Source organism: Clavelina lepadiformis, chromosome 4 (assembly GCF_947623445.1).
Source record: "Clavelina lepadiformis chromosome 4, kaClaLepa1.1, whole genome shotgun sequence".
NCBI lineage: Eukaryota > Metazoa > Chordata > Ascidiacea > Aplousobranchia > Clavelinidae > Clavelina > Clavelina lepadiformis.
In genome coordinates, this window is record NC_135243.1 from 14,885,503 (window position 1) to 14,903,105 (window position 17,603).

At 39.4% G+C, this 17,603-nt stretch overlaps 22 non-coding genes and 47 pseudogenes across 22 annotated transcripts; all 69 read right to left on the bottom strand.

Moving 5' to 3' along the window:
• Positions 1-53: 53 nt before the first annotated feature.
• Positions 54-162, bottom strand: LOC143457361 (5S ribosomal RNA; annotated as a pseudogene).
• Positions 163-272: 110 nt separating this feature from the next.
• Positions 273-391, bottom strand: LOC143455353 (5S ribosomal RNA). Its single transcript, XR_013116934.1, has one exon. It is a non-coding gene; the product is annotated as a 5S ribosomal RNA (ribosomal RNA).
• A 110-nt stretch (positions 392-501) lies between these two features.
• LOC143456649 (5S ribosomal RNA) lies at positions 502-620 on the bottom strand (annotated as a pseudogene).
• A 110-nt stretch (positions 621-730) lies between these two features.
• Positions 731-849, bottom strand: LOC143455115 (5S ribosomal RNA). The gene has a single exon (XR_013116708.1). It is a non-coding gene; the product is annotated as a 5S ribosomal RNA (ribosomal RNA).
• A 110-nt stretch (positions 850-959) lies between these two features.
• LOC143455888 (5S ribosomal RNA) lies at positions 960-1,078 on the bottom strand (annotated as a pseudogene).
• Positions 1,079-1,188: 110 nt separating this feature from the next.
• Positions 1,189-1,307, bottom strand: LOC143456401 (5S ribosomal RNA; annotated as a pseudogene).
• Positions 1,308-1,417: 110 nt separating this feature from the next.
• On the bottom strand, positions 1,418-1,536 carry LOC143455997 (5S ribosomal RNA; annotated as a pseudogene).
• Positions 1,537-1,646: 110 nt separating this feature from the next.
• Positions 1,647-1,765, bottom strand: LOC143455105 (5S ribosomal RNA). Its single transcript, XR_013116698.1, has one exon. It is a non-coding gene; the product is annotated as a 5S ribosomal RNA (ribosomal RNA).
• Positions 1,766-1,875: 110 nt separating this feature from the next.
• LOC143457278 (5S ribosomal RNA) lies at positions 1,876-1,984 on the bottom strand (annotated as a pseudogene).
• Positions 1,985-2,094: 110 nt separating this feature from the next.
• LOC143455857 (5S ribosomal RNA) lies at positions 2,095-2,213 on the bottom strand (annotated as a pseudogene).
• Positions 2,214-2,323: 110 nt separating this feature from the next.
• Positions 2,324-2,442, bottom strand: LOC143455577 (5S ribosomal RNA; annotated as a pseudogene).
• Positions 2,443-2,552: 110 nt separating this feature from the next.
• On the bottom strand, positions 2,553-2,671 carry LOC143456431 (5S ribosomal RNA; annotated as a pseudogene).
• A 110-nt stretch (positions 2,672-2,781) lies between these two features.
• On the bottom strand, positions 2,782-2,900 carry LOC143456092 (5S ribosomal RNA; annotated as a pseudogene).
• Positions 2,901-3,239: 339 nt separating this feature from the next.
• On the bottom strand, positions 3,240-3,358 carry LOC143455013 (5S ribosomal RNA). Its single transcript, XR_013116612.1, has one exon. It is a non-coding gene; the product is annotated as a 5S ribosomal RNA (ribosomal RNA).
• A 110-nt stretch (positions 3,359-3,468) lies between these two features.
• Positions 3,469-3,587, bottom strand: LOC143454697 (5S ribosomal RNA). Its single transcript, XR_013116307.1, has one exon. It is a non-coding gene; the product is annotated as a 5S ribosomal RNA (ribosomal RNA).
• Positions 3,588-3,697: 110 nt separating this feature from the next.
• On the bottom strand, positions 3,698-3,806 carry LOC143457124 (5S ribosomal RNA; annotated as a pseudogene).
• Positions 3,807-3,916: 110 nt separating this feature from the next.
• On the bottom strand, positions 3,917-4,025 carry LOC143457331 (5S ribosomal RNA; annotated as a pseudogene).
• Positions 4,026-4,354: 329 nt separating this feature from the next.
• LOC143457386 (5S ribosomal RNA) lies at positions 4,355-4,463 on the bottom strand (annotated as a pseudogene).
• A 110-nt stretch (positions 4,464-4,573) lies between these two features.
• LOC143456864 (5S ribosomal RNA) lies at positions 4,574-4,692 on the bottom strand (annotated as a pseudogene).
• A 110-nt stretch (positions 4,693-4,802) lies between these two features.
• On the bottom strand, positions 4,803-4,921 carry LOC143455684 (5S ribosomal RNA; annotated as a pseudogene).
• A 110-nt stretch (positions 4,922-5,031) lies between these two features.
• LOC143457362 (5S ribosomal RNA) lies at positions 5,032-5,140 on the bottom strand (annotated as a pseudogene).
• A 110-nt stretch (positions 5,141-5,250) lies between these two features.
• LOC143455355 (5S ribosomal RNA) lies at positions 5,251-5,369 on the bottom strand. The gene has a single exon (XR_013116935.1). It is a non-coding gene; the product is annotated as a 5S ribosomal RNA (ribosomal RNA).
• Positions 5,370-5,479: 110 nt separating this feature from the next.
• LOC143456650 (5S ribosomal RNA) lies at positions 5,480-5,598 on the bottom strand (annotated as a pseudogene).
• A 110-nt stretch (positions 5,599-5,708) lies between these two features.
• Positions 5,709-5,827, bottom strand: LOC143455116 (5S ribosomal RNA). Its single transcript, XR_013116709.1, has one exon. It is a non-coding gene; the product is annotated as a 5S ribosomal RNA (ribosomal RNA).
• A 110-nt stretch (positions 5,828-5,937) lies between these two features.
• Positions 5,938-6,056, bottom strand: LOC143455889 (5S ribosomal RNA; annotated as a pseudogene).
• A 110-nt stretch (positions 6,057-6,166) lies between these two features.
• On the bottom strand, positions 6,167-6,285 carry LOC143456403 (5S ribosomal RNA; annotated as a pseudogene).
• A 110-nt stretch (positions 6,286-6,395) lies between these two features.
• On the bottom strand, positions 6,396-6,514 carry LOC143455998 (5S ribosomal RNA; annotated as a pseudogene).
• A 110-nt stretch (positions 6,515-6,624) lies between these two features.
• Positions 6,625-6,743, bottom strand: LOC143455106 (5S ribosomal RNA). The gene has a single exon (XR_013116699.1). It is a non-coding gene; the product is annotated as a 5S ribosomal RNA (ribosomal RNA).
• A 329-nt stretch (positions 6,744-7,072) lies between these two features.
• Positions 7,073-7,191, bottom strand: LOC143455366 (5S ribosomal RNA). The gene has a single exon (XR_013116946.1). It is a non-coding gene; the product is annotated as a 5S ribosomal RNA (ribosomal RNA).
• A 110-nt stretch (positions 7,192-7,301) lies between these two features.
• On the bottom strand, positions 7,302-7,410 carry LOC143457332 (5S ribosomal RNA; annotated as a pseudogene).
• A 110-nt stretch (positions 7,411-7,520) lies between these two features.
• LOC143457324 (5S ribosomal RNA) lies at positions 7,521-7,629 on the bottom strand (annotated as a pseudogene).
• A 110-nt stretch (positions 7,630-7,739) lies between these two features.
• On the bottom strand, positions 7,740-7,858 carry LOC143456038 (5S ribosomal RNA; annotated as a pseudogene).
• A 110-nt stretch (positions 7,859-7,968) lies between these two features.
• On the bottom strand, positions 7,969-8,087 carry LOC143455686 (5S ribosomal RNA; annotated as a pseudogene).
• A 110-nt stretch (positions 8,088-8,197) lies between these two features.
• On the bottom strand, positions 8,198-8,316 carry LOC143455449 (5S ribosomal RNA; annotated as a pseudogene).
• Positions 8,317-8,426: 110 nt separating this feature from the next.
• On the bottom strand, positions 8,427-8,535 carry LOC143456634 (5S ribosomal RNA; annotated as a pseudogene).
• Positions 8,536-8,645: 110 nt separating this feature from the next.
• On the bottom strand, positions 8,646-8,764 carry LOC143456358 (5S ribosomal RNA; annotated as a pseudogene).
• A 548-nt stretch (positions 8,765-9,312) lies between these two features.
• LOC143455050 (5S ribosomal RNA) lies at positions 9,313-9,431 on the bottom strand. Its single transcript, XR_013116647.1, has one exon. It is a non-coding gene; the product is annotated as a 5S ribosomal RNA (ribosomal RNA).
• A 110-nt stretch (positions 9,432-9,541) lies between these two features.
• On the bottom strand, positions 9,542-9,650 carry LOC143457433 (5S ribosomal RNA; annotated as a pseudogene).
• A 110-nt stretch (positions 9,651-9,760) lies between these two features.
• On the bottom strand, positions 9,761-9,869 carry LOC143456354 (5S ribosomal RNA; annotated as a pseudogene).
• Positions 9,870-9,979: 110 nt separating this feature from the next.
• Positions 9,980-10,098, bottom strand: LOC143456974 (5S ribosomal RNA; annotated as a pseudogene).
• Positions 10,099-10,427: 329 nt separating this feature from the next.
• Positions 10,428-10,546, bottom strand: LOC143457143 (5S ribosomal RNA; annotated as a pseudogene).
• A 110-nt stretch (positions 10,547-10,656) lies between these two features.
• Positions 10,657-10,775, bottom strand: LOC143456197 (5S ribosomal RNA; annotated as a pseudogene).
• Positions 10,776-10,885: 110 nt separating this feature from the next.
• LOC143456755 (5S ribosomal RNA) lies at positions 10,886-11,004 on the bottom strand (annotated as a pseudogene).
• Positions 11,005-11,114: 110 nt separating this feature from the next.
• On the bottom strand, positions 11,115-11,233 carry LOC143455523 (5S ribosomal RNA; annotated as a pseudogene).
• Positions 11,234-11,343: 110 nt separating this feature from the next.
• LOC143456911 (5S ribosomal RNA) lies at positions 11,344-11,452 on the bottom strand (annotated as a pseudogene).
• A 110-nt stretch (positions 11,453-11,562) lies between these two features.
• LOC143456359 (5S ribosomal RNA) lies at positions 11,563-11,681 on the bottom strand (annotated as a pseudogene).
• Positions 11,682-11,791: 110 nt separating this feature from the next.
• On the bottom strand, positions 11,792-11,900 carry LOC143457394 (5S ribosomal RNA; annotated as a pseudogene).
• Positions 11,901-12,230: 330 nt separating this feature from the next.
• LOC143455051 (5S ribosomal RNA) lies at positions 12,231-12,349 on the bottom strand. Its single transcript, XR_013116648.1, has one exon. It is a non-coding gene; the product is annotated as a 5S ribosomal RNA (ribosomal RNA).
• A 110-nt stretch (positions 12,350-12,459) lies between these two features.
• On the bottom strand, positions 12,460-12,568 carry LOC143457448 (5S ribosomal RNA; annotated as a pseudogene).
• Positions 12,569-12,678: 110 nt separating this feature from the next.
• On the bottom strand, positions 12,679-12,787 carry LOC143457356 (5S ribosomal RNA; annotated as a pseudogene).
• A 110-nt stretch (positions 12,788-12,897) lies between these two features.
• On the bottom strand, positions 12,898-13,016 carry LOC143456749 (5S ribosomal RNA; annotated as a pseudogene).
• Positions 13,017-13,126: 110 nt separating this feature from the next.
• LOC143456001 (5S ribosomal RNA) lies at positions 13,127-13,245 on the bottom strand (annotated as a pseudogene).
• Positions 13,246-13,355: 110 nt separating this feature from the next.
• Positions 13,356-13,474, bottom strand: LOC143454235 (5S ribosomal RNA). Its single transcript, XR_013115870.1, has one exon. It is a non-coding gene; the product is annotated as a 5S ribosomal RNA (ribosomal RNA).
• A 110-nt stretch (positions 13,475-13,584) lies between these two features.
• On the bottom strand, positions 13,585-13,703 carry LOC143456404 (5S ribosomal RNA; annotated as a pseudogene).
• A 110-nt stretch (positions 13,704-13,813) lies between these two features.
• On the bottom strand, positions 13,814-13,932 carry LOC143455217 (5S ribosomal RNA). The gene has a single exon (XR_013116804.1). It is a non-coding gene; the product is annotated as a 5S ribosomal RNA (ribosomal RNA).
• Positions 13,933-14,042: 110 nt separating this feature from the next.
• LOC143456724 (5S ribosomal RNA) lies at positions 14,043-14,161 on the bottom strand (annotated as a pseudogene).
• Positions 14,162-14,271: 110 nt separating this feature from the next.
• On the bottom strand, positions 14,272-14,390 carry LOC143454031 (5S ribosomal RNA). The gene has a single exon (XR_013115675.1). It is a non-coding gene; the product is annotated as a 5S ribosomal RNA (ribosomal RNA).
• A 110-nt stretch (positions 14,391-14,500) lies between these two features.
• On the bottom strand, positions 14,501-14,619 carry LOC143455093 (5S ribosomal RNA). Its single transcript, XR_013116687.1, has one exon. It is a non-coding gene; the product is annotated as a 5S ribosomal RNA (ribosomal RNA).
• Positions 14,620-14,729: 110 nt separating this feature from the next.
• Positions 14,730-14,848, bottom strand: LOC143454851 (5S ribosomal RNA). Its single transcript, XR_013116456.1, has one exon. It is a non-coding gene; the product is annotated as a 5S ribosomal RNA (ribosomal RNA).
• A 328-nt stretch (positions 14,849-15,176) lies between these two features.
• On the bottom strand, positions 15,177-15,295 carry LOC143455052 (5S ribosomal RNA). The gene has a single exon (XR_013116649.1). It is a non-coding gene; the product is annotated as a 5S ribosomal RNA (ribosomal RNA).
• A 110-nt stretch (positions 15,296-15,405) lies between these two features.
• On the bottom strand, positions 15,406-15,524 carry LOC143455513 (5S ribosomal RNA; annotated as a pseudogene).
• Positions 15,525-15,634: 110 nt separating this feature from the next.
• LOC143454236 (5S ribosomal RNA) lies at positions 15,635-15,753 on the bottom strand. Its single transcript, XR_013115871.1, has one exon. It is a non-coding gene; the product is annotated as a 5S ribosomal RNA (ribosomal RNA).
• Positions 15,754-15,863: 110 nt separating this feature from the next.
• Positions 15,864-15,982, bottom strand: LOC143456737 (5S ribosomal RNA; annotated as a pseudogene).
• Positions 15,983-16,092: 110 nt separating this feature from the next.
• On the bottom strand, positions 16,093-16,211 carry LOC143454587 (5S ribosomal RNA). Its single transcript, XR_013116202.1, has one exon. It is a non-coding gene; the product is annotated as a 5S ribosomal RNA (ribosomal RNA).
• Positions 16,212-16,321: 110 nt separating this feature from the next.
• LOC143456726 (5S ribosomal RNA) lies at positions 16,322-16,440 on the bottom strand (annotated as a pseudogene).
• A 110-nt stretch (positions 16,441-16,550) lies between these two features.
• On the bottom strand, positions 16,551-16,669 carry LOC143454032 (5S ribosomal RNA). The gene has a single exon (XR_013115676.1). It is a non-coding gene; the product is annotated as a 5S ribosomal RNA (ribosomal RNA).
• Positions 16,670-16,779: 110 nt separating this feature from the next.
• LOC143455094 (5S ribosomal RNA) lies at positions 16,780-16,898 on the bottom strand. Its single transcript, XR_013116688.1, has one exon. It is a non-coding gene; the product is annotated as a 5S ribosomal RNA (ribosomal RNA).
• A 110-nt stretch (positions 16,899-17,008) lies between these two features.
• Positions 17,009-17,127, bottom strand: LOC143454392 (5S ribosomal RNA). Its single transcript, XR_013116018.1, has one exon. It is a non-coding gene; the product is annotated as a 5S ribosomal RNA (ribosomal RNA).
• A 110-nt stretch (positions 17,128-17,237) lies between these two features.
• On the bottom strand, positions 17,238-17,356 carry LOC143456142 (5S ribosomal RNA; annotated as a pseudogene).
• Between the last annotated feature and the right edge of the window lie 247 nt (positions 17,357-17,603).

Sequence of the window (17,603 nt, forward strand, 5' to 3'; positions counted from 1 at the left end):
AAAAAAGCAGATAGTTGTTATAAATTTGATTGAAATATACAGCATGACTAAAATGCTTACAGCACCCGGTATTCCCAGGCGGTCACCCATCCAAGTACTAACTGGTCCCGAGGTTGCTTAACTTCCGAAATCGGGTCTACTCAACCTGGTATGGTCGTAGGCGATTTCAAATGAAAGAAAATGGCTTTTTTAATTATAATTCGTTTGCATAGGAAATTCAAAATCACAAACAGTTGCTATATATTTAACTGAAATATACAGCATGACTAAAATGCTTACAACACACAGTATTCCCAGGCGGTCACCCATCCAAGTACTAACAGGGCCCGAGGTTGCTTAACTTCCGAGATCGAACGAGATCGGGTCTACTCAACCTGGTATGGTCGTAGGCGATTTCAAATGAAAGAAAATGGATTTTTCAATTCTAATTCGATTGCATAGGAAATTCAAAAAAGTAAACGGATGTTATAAATTTAATTGAAGTATACAGCATGACTAAAATGCTTACAACACACGGTATTCCCAGACGGTCACCCATCCAATTACTAATCGGGCCCGAGGTTGCTTAACTTCCGAGATCGAACGAGATCAGGTCTACTTAACCCGGTATGGTCGTAGGCAATTTCAAAAGAAAGAAAATGGCATTTTCAATTCTAATTCGATTGCATAAAAAATACAAAAACGCTAACAGTTGCTATAAAAATAATTGAAATATACAGCATGACTAAAATGCTTACAACACCCGGTATTCCCAGGCAGTCACCCATCCAAGTACTAACCGGGCCCGAGGTTGCTTAACTTCCGAGATCGAACGAGATGGGGTCTACTCAACCCGGTATGGTCGTAAACGATTTCAAATGAAGGAAAATGGTCTTTCCAATTCTAATTCGATTGCATAGAAAATTCAAAAAAGCAAATAGTTGTTATAAATTTGATTGAAATATACAGCATGACTAAAATGCTTACAGCACCCGTTATTCCCAGGCGGTCACCCATCCAAGTACTAACCGGGCCCGAGGTTGCTTAACTTCCGAGATCGAACGAGATCGTGTCTACTCAACCTGATATGGTCGTAGGCGATTGGAAATGAAAGAAAATGGCCTTTTCAATTCTAATTCAATTGCATAGGAAATTCAAAAAAGCAAAAAGTTGTTATAAATTTGATTGAAAGATACAGCATGACTAAAATGCTTACAACACACGGTATTCCCAGACAGTCACCCATCCAAGTACTAATCGGGCCCGAGGTTGCTTAACTTCCGAGATCGAACGAGATCAGGTCTACTTAACCCGGTATGGTCGTAGGCAATTTCAAAAGAAAGAAAATTGCATTTTCAATTATAATTCGATTGCATAAAAAATACAAAAACGCTAACAGTTGCTATAAAAATAATTGAAATATACAGCAAGACTAAAATGCTTACAACACCCGGTAATCCCAGGCAGTCACCCATCCAACTACTAACCGGGCCCGAGATTGCTTAACTTCCGAGATCGAACGAGATCGGGTCTACTCAACCTGGTATGGTCGTAGGCGATTTCAAAACAAAGAAAATGGCTTTATGAATTCTAATTCGATTGCATAGGAAATTCAAAAAAGCAAATAGTTGCTAAAAATTGAATTAAATTATACAGCATGACTAAAATGCTTACAACACCCGGTATTCCCAGGCGATCACCCATCCAAGTACTAACCGGGCCCGAGGTTGCTTAACTTCCGAGATCGAACGAGATGGGGTCTACTCAACCCGGTATGGTCGTAAACGATTTCAAATGAAGGAAAATTGTCTTTCCAATTCTAATTCGATTGCATAGGAAATTCAAAAAAGCAAATAGTTGTTATAAATTTGATTGAAATATACAGCATGACTAAAATGCATACAGCACCCGGTATTCCCAGGCGGTCACCCATCCAAGTACTAACCGGTCCCGAGGTTGCTTAACTTCCGGGATCGGGTCTACTCAACCTGGTATGGTCGTAGGCGATTTCAAATGAAAGAAAATGGCTTTTTTAATTATAATTCGTTTGCATAGGAAATTCAAAATCACAAACAGTTGCTATATATTTAATTGAAATATACAGCATGACTAAATTGCTTACAACAACCGGTATTCCCAGGCGGTCACACATCCAAGTACTCACCGGGCCCGAGGTTGCTTAACTTCCGAGATCGAACGAGATCGGGTCTACTCAACCCGGTATGGTCGTAGGCAATTTCAAAAGAAAGAAAATGGCATTTTCAATTATAATTCGATTGCATAAGAAATACAAAAACGCAAACAGTTGCTAAAAATTTGATTGAAAGGTACAGCATGACTAAAATGCTTACAACACCCGGTATTCCCAGGCGGTCAACCATCCAAGTACTAACAGGGCCCGAGGTTGCTTAACTTCCGAGATCGAACGAGATCAGGTCTGCTCAACCTGGTATGGTCGTAGGCGATTTCAAAAGAAAGAAAATGGCATTTTCAATTCTAATTCGATTGCATAGGAAATTCAAAAAAGCAAATAGTTGCTAAAAATTTAATTGAAATATACAGCATGACTAAAATGCTTAAAGCACCCGGTATTCCCAGGCGGTCACCCATCCAAGTGCTAACCGGGCCCGAGGTTGCTTAACTTCCGAGATCGAACGAGATCGGATTTACTCAACCTGGTATGGTCGTAGGCGATTTCAAAAGAAAGAAAATGGCTTTATGAATTCTAATTAGATTGCATAAGAAATTCAAAATCACAAACAGTTGCTAAAAATTTAATTGAAATATACAGCATGACTAAAATGCTTTCAACACCCGGTATTCCCAGGCGGTCACCCATCCAAGTACTAACAGGGCCCGAGGTTGCTTAACTTCCGAGATCGAACGAGATCGGGTTTAATCAATCTGGTATGGTCGTAGGTGATTTCAAATGAAAGAAAATGAATTTTTCAATTCTAATTCGATTGCATAGGAAATTCAAAAAAGTAAACGGATGTTATAAATTTAATTGAAGTATACAGCATGACTAAAATGCTTACAACACACGGTAATCCCAGACTTTCACCCATCCAAGTACTAATCGGGCCCGAGGTTGCTTAACTTCTGAGATCGAACGAGATCATGTCTACTTAACCCGGTATGGTCGTAGGCAATTTCAAAAGAAAGAAAATGGCATTTTCAATTATAATTCGATTGCATAAAAAATACAAAAACGCTAACAGTTGCTATAAAAGTAATTGAAATATACAGCATGACTATAATGCTTACAACACCCGGTATTCCCAGGCAGTCACCCATCCAACTACTAACCGGGCCCGAGATTGCTTAACTTCCGAGATCGAACGAGATCGGGTCTACTCAACCTGGTATGGTCGTAGGCTATTTCAAAAGAAAGAAAATGGCTTTATGAATTATAATTCGATTGCATAAAAAATACAAAAACGCTAACAGTTGCTATAAAAGTAATTGAAATATACAGCATGACTATAATGCTTACAACACCCGGTATTCCCAGGCAGTCACCCATCCAACTACTAACCGGGCCCGAGATTGCTTAACTTCCGAGATCGAACGAGATCGGGTCTACTCAACCCGGTATGGTCGTAAACGATTTCAAATGAAGGAAAATGGTCTTTCCAATTCTAATTCGATTGCATAGGAAATTCAAAAAAGCAAATAGTTGTTATAAATTTGATTGAAATATACAGCATGACTAAAATGCTTACAGCACCCGGTATTCCCAGGCGGTCACCCATCCAAGTACTAACCGGTCCCGAGGTTGCTTAACTTCCGAGATCGGGTCTACTCAACCTGGTATGGTCGTAGGCGATTTCAAATGAAAGAAAATGGCTTTTTTAATTATAATTCGTTTGCATAGGAAATTCAAAATCACATACAGTTGCTATATATTTAATTGAAATATACAGCATGACTAAATTGCTTACAACAACCGGTATTCCCAGGCGGTCACACATCCAAGTACTAACCGGGCTCGAGGTTGCTTAACTTCCGAGATCGGGTCTACTCAACCTGGTATGGTCGTAGGCGAATTGAAATGAAAGGAAATGGCATTTTCAATTCTAATTCAATTGCATAGGAAATTCAAAAAAGCAAAAAGTTGTTATAAACTTAATTGAAAGATACAGCATGACTAAAATGATTACAACACCCGGTATTACCACGCAATCACCCATCCAAGTATTAACCAGGCCCGAGGTTGCTTAACTTCCGAGATCGGGTCTACTCAACCTGGTATGGTCGTAGACGTTTTAAAATGAAAGAAAATGGCTGTTTTAATTCTAATTCGATTGCATAGGAAATTCAAAATCACAAACAGTTGCTATTAATTTAATTGAAATATACAGCATGACTAAATTGCTTATAACACCCGGTATTCCCAGGCGGTCACCCATCCAAGTTATAACCGGGACCGAGGTTGCTTAACTTCCGAGATCGGGTATACTCAACCTGGTATGGTCGTAGGCGATTTCAAAAGAAAGAAAAGGGCATTTTCAATTGTAATTCGATTGCATAGGAAATTAATAAATGCAAACAGTTGCTAGACATTTGATTGAAAGATACAGCATGACTAAAATGCTTACAACACCCGGTATTCCTAGGCGGTCAACCATCCAAGTACTAACAGGGCCCGAGGGTGCTTAACTTCCGAGATCAAACGAGATCAGGTCTGCTCAACCTAGTATGGTCGTAGGCGATTTCAAAAGAAAGAAAATAGCATTTTCAATTCTAATTCGATTGCATAGGAAATTCAAAAAAGCAAATAGTTGCTAAAAATTTAATTGAAATATACAGCATGACTAAAATGCTTAAAGCACCCGGTATTCCCAGGCGGTCACCCATCCAAGTACTAACCGGGCCCGAGGTTGCTTAACTTCCGAGATCGAACGAGATCGGATCTACTCAACCTGGTATGGTCGTAGGCGATTTCAAAAGAAAGAAAATGGCTTTATGAATTCTAATTCGATTGCATAGGAAATTCAAAAAAGCAGATAGTTGTTATAAATTTGATTGAAATATACAGCATGACTAAAATGCTTACAGCACCCGGTATTCCCAGGCGGTCACCCATCCAAGTACTAACTGGTCCCGAGGTTGCTTAACTTCCGAAATCGGGTCTACTCAACCTGGTATGGTCGTAGGCGATTTCAAATGAAAGAAAATGGCTTTTTTAATTATAATTCGTTTGCATAGGAAATTCAAAATCACAAACAGTTGCTATATATTTAACTGAAATATACAGCATGACTAAAATGCTTACAACACACAGTATTCCCAGGCGGTCACCCATCCAAGTACTAACAGGGCCCGAGGTTGCTTAACTTCCGAGATCGAACGAGATCGGGTCTACTCAACCTGGTATGGTCGTAGGCGATTTCAAATGAAAGAAAATGGATTTTTCAATTCTAATTCGATTGCATAGGAAATTCAAAAAAGTAAACGGATGTTATAAATTTAATTGAAGTATACAGCATGACTAAAATGCTTACAACACACGGTATTCCCAGACGGTCACCCATCCAATTACTAATCGGGCCCGAGGTTGCTTAACTTCCGAGATCGAACGAGATCAGGTCTACTTAACCCGGTATGGTCGTAGGCAATTTCAAAAGAAAGAAAATGGCATTTTCAATTCTAATTCGATTGCATAAAAAATACAAAAACGCTAACAGTTGCTATAAAAATAATTGAAATATACAGCATGACTAAAATGCTTACAACACCCGGTATTCCCAGGCAGTCACCCATCCAAGTACTAACCGGGCCCGAGGTTGCTTAACTTCCGAGATCGAACGAGATGGGGTCTACTCAACCCGGTATGGTCGTAAACGATTTCAAATGAAGGAAAATGGTCTTTCCAATTCTAATTCGATTGCATAGAAAATTCAAAAAAGCAAATAGTTGTTATAAATTTGATTGAAATATACAGCATGACTAAAATGCTTACAGCACCCGTTATTCCCAGGCGGTCACCCATCCAAGTACTAACCGGGCCCGAGGTTGCTTAACTTCCGAGATCGAACGAGATCGTGTCTACTCAACCTGATATGGTCGTAGGCGATTGGAAATGAAAGAAAATGGCCTTTTCAATTCTAATTCAATTGCATAGGAAATTCAAAAAAGCAAAAAGTTGTTATAAATTTGATTGAAAGATACAGCATGACTAAAATGCTTACAACACACGGTATTCCCAGACAGTCACCCATCCAAGTACTAATCGGGCCCGAGGTTGCTTAACTTCCGAGATCGAACGAGATCAGGTCTACTTAACCCGGTATGGTCGTAGGCAATTTCAAAAGAAAGAAAATTGCATTTTCAATTATAATTCGATTGCATAAAAAATACAAAAACGCTAACAGTTGCTATAAAAATAATTGAAATATACAGCAAGACTAAAATGCTTACAACACCCGGTAATCCCAGGCAGTCACCCATCCAACTACTAACCGGGCCCGAGATTGCTTAACTTCCGAGATCGAACGAGATCGGGTCTACTCAACCTGGTATGGTCGTAGGCGATTTCAAAACAAAGAAAATGGCTTTATGAATTCTAATTCGATTGCATAGGAAATTCAAAAAAGCAAATAGTTGCTAAAAATTGAATTAAATTATACAGCATGACTAAAATGCTTACAACACCCGGTATTCCCAGGCGATCACCCATCCAAGTACTAACCGGGCCCGAGGTTGCTTAACTTCCGAGATCGAACGAGATGGGGTCTACTCAACCCGGTATGGTCGTAAACGATTTCAAATGAAGGAAAATTGTCTTTCCAATTCTAATTCGATTGCATAGGAAATTCAAAAAAGCAAATAGTTGTTATAAATTTGATTGAAATATACAGCATGACTAAAATGCATACAGCACCCGGTATTCCCAGGCAATCACCCATCCAAGTACTAACCGGTCCCGAGGTTGCTTAACTTCCGGGATCGGGTCTACTCAACCTGGTATGGTCGTAGGCGATTTCAAATGAAAGAAAATGGCTTTTTTAATTATAATTCGTTTGCATAGGAAATTCAAAATCACAAACAGTTGCTATATATTTAATTGAAATATACAGCATGACTAAATTGCTTACAACAACCGGTATTCCCAGGCGGTCACACATCCAAGTACTAACCGGGCCCGAGGTTGCTTAACTTCCGAGATCGAACGAGATCGGGTCTACTCAACCTGGTATGGTCGTAGGCGAATTGAAATGAAAGAAAATTGCCTTTTCAATTGTAATTCAATTGCATAGGAAATTCAAAAAAGCAAAAAGTTGTTATAAGTTTAATTGAAAGATACAGCATGACTAAAATGATTACAACACCCGGTATTACCACGCAATCACCCATCCAAGTATTAACCAGGCCCGAGGTTGCTTAACTTCCGAGATCGGGTATACTCAACCTGGTATGGTCGTAGGCGTTTTAAAATGAAAGAAAATGGCTTTTTTAATTCTAATTCGATTGCATAGGAAATTCAAAATCACAAACAGTTGCTATTAATTTAATTGAAATATACAGCATGACTAAATTGCTTATAACACCCGGTATTCCCAGGCGGTCACCCATCCAAGTTATAACCTGGACCGAGGTTGCTTAACTTCCGAGATCGGGTATACTCAACCTGGTATGGTCGTAGGCGATTTCAAAAGAAAGAAAAGGGCATTTTCAATTGTAATTCGATTGCATAGGAAATTAATAAACGCAAACAGTTGCTAGACATTTGATTGAAATATACAGCATGACTAAAATGCTTACAACACCCGGTATTCCTAGGCGGTCAACCATCCAAGTACTAACAGGGCCCGAGGTTGCTTAACTTCCGAGATCGAACGAGATCAGGTCTGCTCAACCTGGTATGGTCGTAGGCGATTTCAAAAGAAAGAAAATGGCATTTTCAATTCTAATTCGATTGCATAGGAAATTCAAAAAAGCAAATAGTTGCTAAAAATTTAATTGAAATATACAGCATGACTAAAATGCTTAAAGCACCCGGTATTCCCAGGCGGTCACCCATCCAAGTACTAACCGGGCCCGAGGTTGCTTAACTTCCGAGATCGAACGAGATCGGATCTACTCAACCTGGTATGGTCGTAGGCGATTTCAAAAGAAAGAAAATGGCTTTATGAATTCTAATTAGATTGCATAAGAAATTCAAAATCACAAACAATTGCTAAAAATTTAATTGAAATATACAGCATGACTAAAATGCTTTCAACACCCGGTATTCCCAGGCGGTCACCCATCCAAGTACTAACCGGGCCCGAGGTTGCTTAACTTCCGAGATCGAACGAGATCGGTTCTACTCAACCCGGTATGGTCGTAGACGATTTCAAATGAAAGAAAATGGTCTTTCCAATTCTAATTCGATTGCATAGGAAATTCAAAAAAGCAAATAGTTGCTATAAATTTGATTGAAATATACTGCATGACTATAATGCTTACAACACCCGTTATTCCCAGGCGGTCACCCATCCAAGTACTAACCGGGCCCGAGGTTGCTTAACTTCCGAGATCGGGTCTACTCAACCTGGTATGGTCGTAGGCGATTTCAAATGTAAGAAAATGGCTTTTTTAATTATAATTCGTTTGCATAGGAAATTCAAAATCACAAACAATTGCTATATATTTAATTGAAATATACAGCATGACTAAATTGCTTACAACACCCGGTATTCCCAGGCGGTTACACATCCAAGTATTAACCGGGCCCGAGGTTATTTAACTTCCGAGATCGAACGAGATCGGGTCTACTCAACCTGGTATGGTCGTAGGCGATTTGAAATGAAAGAAAATGGCCTTTTCAATTCTAATTCGATTGCATAGGAAATTCAAAAAAGCAAAAAGTTGTTATAAATTTGATTGAAAGATACAGCTTGTCTAAAATGCTTACAACACCCGGTATTACCACGCAATCACCCATCCAAGTATTAACCGGGCCCGAGGTTGCTTAACTTCCGAGATCGGGTCTACTCAACCTGGTATGGTCTTATGCGTTTTAAAATGAAAGAAAATGACTTTTCTAATTCTAATTCGATTGCATAGGAAATTCAAAATCACAAACAGTTGCTATATATTTATTTGAAATATACAGCATGACTAAATTGCTTATAACAACCGGTATTCCCAGGCGGTCACCCATCCAAGTTATAACCGGGCCCGAGGTTGCTTAACCTCCGAAATGGGGTATATTCAACCTGGTATGGTCGTAGGCGATTTCAAAAGAAAGAAAAGGGCATTTTCAATTATAATTCGATTGCATAGGAAAGTAATAAACGCAAACAGTTGCTAGACATTTGAGTGAAAGATACAGCATGACTAAATTGCTTACAACAACCGGTATTCCCAGGCGGTCACACATCCAAGTACTAACCGGGCCCGAGGTTGTTTAACTTCCGAGATCGAACGAGATCGGGTATACTCAACCTGGTATGGTCGTAGGCGAATTGAAATGAAAGAAAATGGCCTTTTCAATTCTAATTCAATTGCATAGGAAATTCAAAAAAGCAAATAGTTGTTATAAATTTGATTGAAAGATACAGCATGACTAAAATGCTTACAACACCCGGTATTACCACGCAATCACCCATCCAAGTATTAACCGGGCCCTAGGTTGCTTAACTTCCGAGATCGGGTCTACTCAACCTGGTATGGTCATAGGCGTTTTAAACTGAAAGAAAACGGCTTTTTTAATTCTAATTCGATTACATAGGAAATTCAAAATCACAAACAGTTGCTATTAGTTTAATTGTAATATACAGCATGACTAAATTGCTTATAACACCCGGTATTCCCAGGCGGTCACCCATCCAAGTACTAACCGGGCCCGAGGTTGCTTAACTTCCGAGATCGGGTATACTCAACCTGGTATGGTCGTAGGCGATTTTAAAAGAAAGAAAATGGCTTTTTTAATTATAATTCGTTTGCATAGGAAATTCAAAATCACAAACAGTTGCTATATATTTAATTGAAATATACAGCATGACTAAATTGCTTACAACAACCGGTATTCCCAGGCTGTCACACATCCAAGTACTAACCCGGCCTGAAGTTGCTTAACTTCCGAGATCGAACGAGATCGGGTCTACTCAACCTGGTATGGTCGTAGGCGAATTGAAATGAAAGAAAATGGCCTTTTCAATTCTAATTCAATTGCATAGGAAATTCAAAAAAGCAAAAAGTTATTATAAGTTTGATTGAAAGATACAGCATGACTAAAATGCTTACAACACCCGGTAGTACCACGCAATCACCCATCCAAGTATTAACCGGGCCCGAGGTTGCTTAACTTCCGAGATCGGGTCTACTCAACCTGGTATGGTCGTAGGCGTTTTAAAATGAAAGAAAAAGGCTTTTTTAATTCTAATTCGATTGCATAGGAAATTCAAAATCACAAACAGTTGCTATTAATTTAATTGAAATATACAGCATGACTAAATAGCTTATAACAGCCGGTATTCCCAGGCGGTCACCCATCCAAGTTATAACCGAGACCGAGGTTGCTTAACTTCCGAGATCGAACGAGATCGGGTCTACTCAACCTGGTATGGTCGTAGGCGATTTCAAAAGAAAGAAAATGGCTTTATGAATTCTAATTCGATTGCATAGGAAATTCAAAAAAGCAAATAGTTGCTAGACATTTGAGTGAAAGATACAGCATGGCTAAATTGCTTACAACAACCGGTATTCCCAGGCGGTCAACCATCCAAGTACTAACCGGGCCCGAGGTTGCTTAACTTCCGAGATCGAACGAGATCAGGTCTGCTCAACCTGGTGTGGTCGTAGGAGATTTCAAAAGAAATAAAATGGCATTTTCAATTCTAATTCGATTGCATAGGAAATTCAAAAAAGCAAACAGTTGCTAAAAATTTAATTGAAATATACAGCATGACTAAATTGCTTATAACACACGGTATTCCCAGGCGGTCACCTATCCAAGTACTAATCGGGCCCGAGGTTGCTTAACTTCCGAGATCGAACGAGATCGTGTCTACTCAACCTGGTATGGTCGTAGACGATTTCAAATGAAAGAAAATGGTCTTTCCAATTCTAATTCGATTGCATAGGAAATTCAAAAAAGCAAATAGTTGCTATAAATTTAATTGAAATATACAGCATGAATAAAATGCTTACAACACCCGGTATTCCCAGGCGGACACTCATCCAAGTACTAACCGGGCCCGAGGTTGCTTAACTTCCGAGATCGAACGAGATCGAGTCTACTCAACCTGGTATGGTCGTAGACGATTTCAAATGAAGAAAAATGGTCTTTCCAATTCTAATTCGATTGCATAGGAAATTCAAAAAAGCAAATAGTTGCTATAAATTTAATTGAAATATACAGCATGACTAAAATGCTTACAGCACCCGTTATTCCCAGGCGGTCACCCATCCAAGTACTAACCGGGCCCGAGGTTGCTTAACTTCCGAGATCGGGTCTACTCAACCTGGTATGGTCGTAGGCGATTTCAAATGTAAGAAAATGGCTTTTTTAATTATAATTCGTTTGCATAGGAAATTCAAAATCACAAACAGTTGCTATATATTTAATTGAAATATACAGCATGACTAAATTGCTTACAACACCCGGTATTCCCAGGCGGTTACACATCCAAGTATTAACCGGGCCCGAGGTTATTTAACTTCCGAGATCGAACGAGATCGGGTCTACTCAACCTGGTATGGTCGTAGGCGATTTGAAATGAAAGAAAATGGCCTTTTCAATTCTAATTCGATTGCATAGGAAATTCAAAAAAGCAAAAAGTTGTTATAAATTTGATTGAAAGATACAGCATGTCTAAAATGCTTACAACACCCGGTATTACCACGCAATCACCCATCCAAGTATTAACCGGGCCCGAGGTTGCTTAACTTCCGAGATCGGGTCTACTCAACCTGGTATGGTCGTATGCGTTTTAAAATGAAAGAAAATGACTTTTCTAATTCTAATTCGATTGCATAGGAAATTCAAAATCACAAACAGTTGCTATATATTTATTTGAAATATACAGCATGACTAAATTGCTTATAACAACCGGTATTCCCAGGCGGTCACCCATCCAAGTTATAACCGGGCCCGAGGTTGCTTAACCTCCGAAATCGGGTATACTCAACCTGGTATGGTCGTAGGCGATTTCAAAATGAAAGAAAAGGGCATTTTCAATTATAATTCGATTGCATAGGAAAGTAATAAACGCAAACAGTTGCTAGACATTTGAGTGAAAGATACAGCATGACTAAATTGCTTACAACAACCGGTATTCCCAGGCGGTCACACATCCAAGTACTAACCGGGCCCGAGGTTGTTTAACTTCCGAGATCGAACGAGATCGGGTATACTCAACCTGGTATGGTCGTAGGCGATTTGAAATGAAAGAAAATGGCCTTTTCAATTCTAATTCAATTGCATAGGAAATTCAAAAAAGCAAATAGTTGTTATAAATTTGATTGAAAGATACAGCATGACTAAATTGCTTACAACACCCGGTATTACCACGCAATCACTCATCCAAGTATTAACCGGGCCCTAGGTTGCTTAACTTCCGAGATCGGGTCTACTCAACCTGGTATAGTCATAGGCGTTTTAAAATGAAAGAAAACGGTATTTTTAATTCTAATTCGATTACATAGGAAATTCAAAATCACAAACAGTTGCTATTAGTTTAATTGTAATATACAGCATGACTAAATTGCTTATAACACCCGGTATTCCCAGGCGGTCACCCATCCAAGTTATAACCGGGCCCGAGGTTGCTTAACTTCCGAGATCGGGTCTACTCAACCTGGTATGGTCGTAGGCGATTTTAAAAGTAAGAAAATGACTTTTTTAATTCTAATTCGTTTGCATAGGAAATTCAAAATCACAAACAGTTGCTATATATTTAATTGAAATATACAGCATGACTAAATTGCTTACAACAACCGGTATTCCTAGGCGGTCACACATCCAAGTACTAACCGGGCCTGAGGTTGCTTAACTTCCGAGATCGAACGAGATCAGGTCTACTCAACCTGGTATGGTCGTAGGCGATTTGAAATGAAAGAAAATGGCCTTTTCAATTCTAATTCGATTGCATAGGAAATTCAAAATCACAAACAGTTGCTATTAATTTAATTGAAATATACAGCATGACTAAAATGCTTACAACACCCGGTATTCCCAGGCAGTCACCCATCCAACTACTAACCGGGCCCGAGATTGCTTAACTTCCGAGATCGAACGAGATCAGGTCTGCTCAACCTGGTTTGGTCGTAGGCGATTTCAAAAGAAAGAAAATGGCATTTTCAATTCTACTTCGATTGCATAGGAAATTCAAAAAAGCAAATAGTTGCTAAAAATTTAATTGAAATAAACAGCATGACTAAAATGCTTACAGCACCTGGTATTCCCAGGCGGTCACCCATCCAAGTACTAACCGGGCCCGAGGTTGCTTAACTTCCGAGATCGAACGAGATCGGGTCTACTCAACCTGGTATGGTCGTAGGTGATTTCAAAAGAAAGAGAATGGCATTTTCAATTCTAATTCGATTGCATAGGAAATTCAAAAACGCAAATAGTTGCTAAAAATTTAATTGAATTATACAGCATGACAAAAATGCTTACAACACCCGGTATTCCCAGGCGGTCACCCATCCAAGTACTAACCGGGTCCGAGGGTGCTTAACTTCCGAGATTGAACGATATCGGGTCTACTCAACCTGGTATGGTCGTAGGTGATTTCAAATGAAAGAAAATGGCTTTTTCAATTCTAATTCGATTGCATAGGAAATTCAAAAAAGTAAACAGATGATATAAATTTAATTGAAGTATACAGCATGACTAAAATGCTTACAACACACGGTATTCCCAGGCGGTCACCCATCCAAGTACTAACCGGGTCCGAGGTTGCTTAACTTCCGAGATCGAACGAGATCGGGTCTACTCAACCCGGTATAGTCGTAGGCAATTTCGAAAGCAAGAAAATGGTATTTTCAATTATAATTCGATTGCATAAGAAATACAAAAACGCAAACAGTTGCTATAAAAATAATTGAAATATACAGCATGACTAAAATGTTTACAACATCCGGTATTCCCAGGCGGTCAACCATCCAAGTACTAACCGGGCCCGAGGTTGCTTAACTTCCGAGATCGAACGAGATCAGGTCTGCTCAACCTGGTGTGGTCGTAGGAGATTTCAAAAGAAATAAAATGGCATTTTCAATTCTAATTCGATTGCATAGGAAATTCAAAAAAGCAAATAGTTGCTATAAATTTGATTGAAATATACAGCATGAATAAAATGCTTACAACACCCGGTATTCCCAGGCGGACACCCATCCAAGTACTAACCGGGCCCGAGGTTGCTTAACTTCCGAGATCGAACGAGATCGGGTCTACTCAACCTGGTATGGTCGTAGACGATTTCAAATGAAGAAAAATGGTCTTTCCAATTCTAATTCGATTGCATAGGAAATTCAAAAAAGCAAATAGTTGCTATAAATTTAATTGAAATATACAGCATGACTAAAATGCTTACAGCACCCGTTATTCCCAGGCGGTCACCCATGCAAGTACTAACCGGGCCCGAGGTTGCTTAACTTCCGAGATCGAACGAGATCGGGTCTACTCAACCTGGTATGGTCGTAGGCGATTTCAAAAGAAAGAAAATGGCTTTTTTAATTATAATTCGTTTGCATAAGAAAATCAAAAAAGAAAACAGTTGCTATATATTTAATTGAAATATACAGCATGACTAAATTGCTTACAACACCCGGTATTCCCAGGCGGTCACACATCCAAGTACTAACCGGGCCCGAGGTTGCTTAACTTCCGAGATCGAACGAGATCGGGTCTACTCAACCTGGTATGGTCGTAGACGATTTCAAATGAAGAAAAATGGTCTTTCCAATTCTAATTCGATTGCATAGGAAATTCAAAAAAGCAAATAGTTGCTATAAATTTAATTGAAATATACAGCATGACTAAAATGCTTACAGCACCCGTTATTCCCAGGCGGTCACTCATGCAAGTACTAACCGGGCCCGAGGTTGCTTAACTTCCAAAATCGGGGCTACTCAACCTGGTATGGTCGTAGGCGATTTCAAAAGAAAGAAAATGGCTTTTTTAATTATAATTCGTTTGCATAGGAAATTCAAAAAAAAAACAGTTGCTATATATTTAATTGAAATATACAGCATGACTATATTGCTTACAACACCCGGTATTCCCAGGCGGTCACACATCCAAGTACTAACCGGGCCCGAGGTTGCTTAACTTCCGAGATCGAACGAGATCAGGTCTACTCAACCTGGTATGGTCGTAGGCGATTTGAAATGAAAGAAAATGGCCTTTTCAATTCTAATTCGATTGCATAGGAAATTCAAAATCACAAACAGTTGCTATTAATTTAATTGAAATATACAGCATGACTAAAATGCTTACAACACCCGGTATTCCCAGGCAGTCACCCATCCAACTACTAACCGGGCCCGAGATTGCTTAACTTCCGAGATCGAACGAGATCAGGTCTGCTCAACCTGGTATGGTCGTAGGCGATTTCAAAAGAAAGAAAATGGCATTTTCAATTCTACTTCGATTGCATAGGAAATTCAAAAAAGCAAATAGTTGCTAAAAATTTAATTGAAATAAACAGCATGACTAAAATGCTTACAGCACCTGGTATTCCCAGGCGGTCACCCATCCAAGTACTAACCGGGCCCGAGGTTGCTTAACTTCCGAGATCGAACGAGATCGGGTCTACTCAACCTGGTATGGTCGTAGGTGATTTCAAAAGAAAGAGAATGGCATTTTCAATTCTAATTCGATTGCATAGGAAATTCAAAAACGCAAATAGTTGCTAAAAATTTAATTGAATTATACAGCATGACAAAAATGCTTACAACACCCGGTATTCCCAGGCGGTCACCCATCCAAGTACTAACCGGGTCCGAGGGTACTTAACTTCCGAGATTGAACGATATCGGGTCTACTCAACCTGGTATGGTCGTAGGTGATTTCAAATGAAAGAAAATGGCTTTTTCAATTCTAATTCGATTGCATAGGAAATTCAAAAAAGTAAACAGATGATATAAATTTAATTGAAGTATACAGCATGACTAAAATGCTTACAACACACGGTATTCCCAGGCGGTCACCCATCCAAGTACTAACCGGGTCCGAGGTTGCTTAAGTTCCGAGATCGAACGAGATCGGGTCTACTCAACCCGGTATAGTCGTAGGCAATTTCGAAAGCAAGAAAATGGTATTTTCAATTATAATTCGATTGCATAAGAAATACAAAAACGCAAACAGTTGCTATAAAAAAAATTGAAATATACAGCATGACTAAAATGTTTACAACATCCGGTATTCCCAGGCGGTCAACCATCCAAGTACTAACCGGGCCCGAGGTTGCTTAACTTCCGAGATCGAACGAGATCAGGTCTGCTCAACCTGGTGTGGTCGTAGGAGATTTCAAAAGAAATAAAATGGCATTTTCAATTCTAATTCGATTGCATAGGAAATTCAAAAAAGCAAATAGTTGCTATAAATTTGATTGAAATATACAGCATGAATAAAATGCTTACAACACCCGGTATTCCCAGGCGGACACCCATCCAAGTACTAACCGGGCCCGAGGTTGCTTAACTTCCGAGATCGAACGAGATCGGGTCTACTCAACCTGGTATGGTCGTAGACGATTTCAAATGAAGAAAAATGGTCTTTCCAATTCTAATTCGATTGCATAGGAAATTCAAAAAAGCAAATAGTTGCTATAAATTTAATTGAAATATACAGCATGACTAAAATGCTTACAGCACCCGTTATTCCCAGGCGGTCACCCATGCAAGTACTAACCGGGCCCGAGGTTGCTTAACTTCCGAGATCGAACGAGATCGGGTCTACTCAACCTGGTATGGTCGTAGGCGATTTCAAAAGAAAGAAAATGGCTTTTTTAATTATAATTCGTTTGCATAAGAAAATCAAAAAAGAAAACAGTTGCTATATATTTAATTGAAATATACAGCATGACTAAATTGCTTACAACACCCGGTATTCCCAGGCGGTCACACATCCAAGTACTAACCAGGCCCGAGGTTGCTTAACTTCCGAGATCGAACGAGATCGGGTCTACTCAACCTGGTATGGTCGTAGGCGATTTGAATTGAAAGAAAATGGCCTTTTCAATTCTAATTCGATTGCATAGGAAATTCAAAATCACAAACAGTTGCTATTAATTTAATTGAAATATACAGCATGACTAAAATGCTTACAACACCCGGTATTCCCAGGCGGTCACCCATCCAAGTACTAACAGGGCCCGAGGTTGCTTAACTTCCGAAATCGAACGAGATCGGGTCTACTCAACCTGGTATGGTCGTAGAGGATTTGAAATGAAAGAAAATGGCCTTTTCAATTCTAATTCGATTGCATAGGAAATTCAAAAAAGCAAAAAGTTGTTAAAAATTTGATTGAAAGATACAGCATGTCTAAAATTCTTACAACACCCGGTATTACCACGCAATCACCCATCCAAGTATTAACCGGGCCCGAGGTTGCTTAACTTCCGAGATCGGGTCTACTCAACCTGGTATGGTCGTAGGCGTTTCAAAATGAAAGAAAATGACTTTTT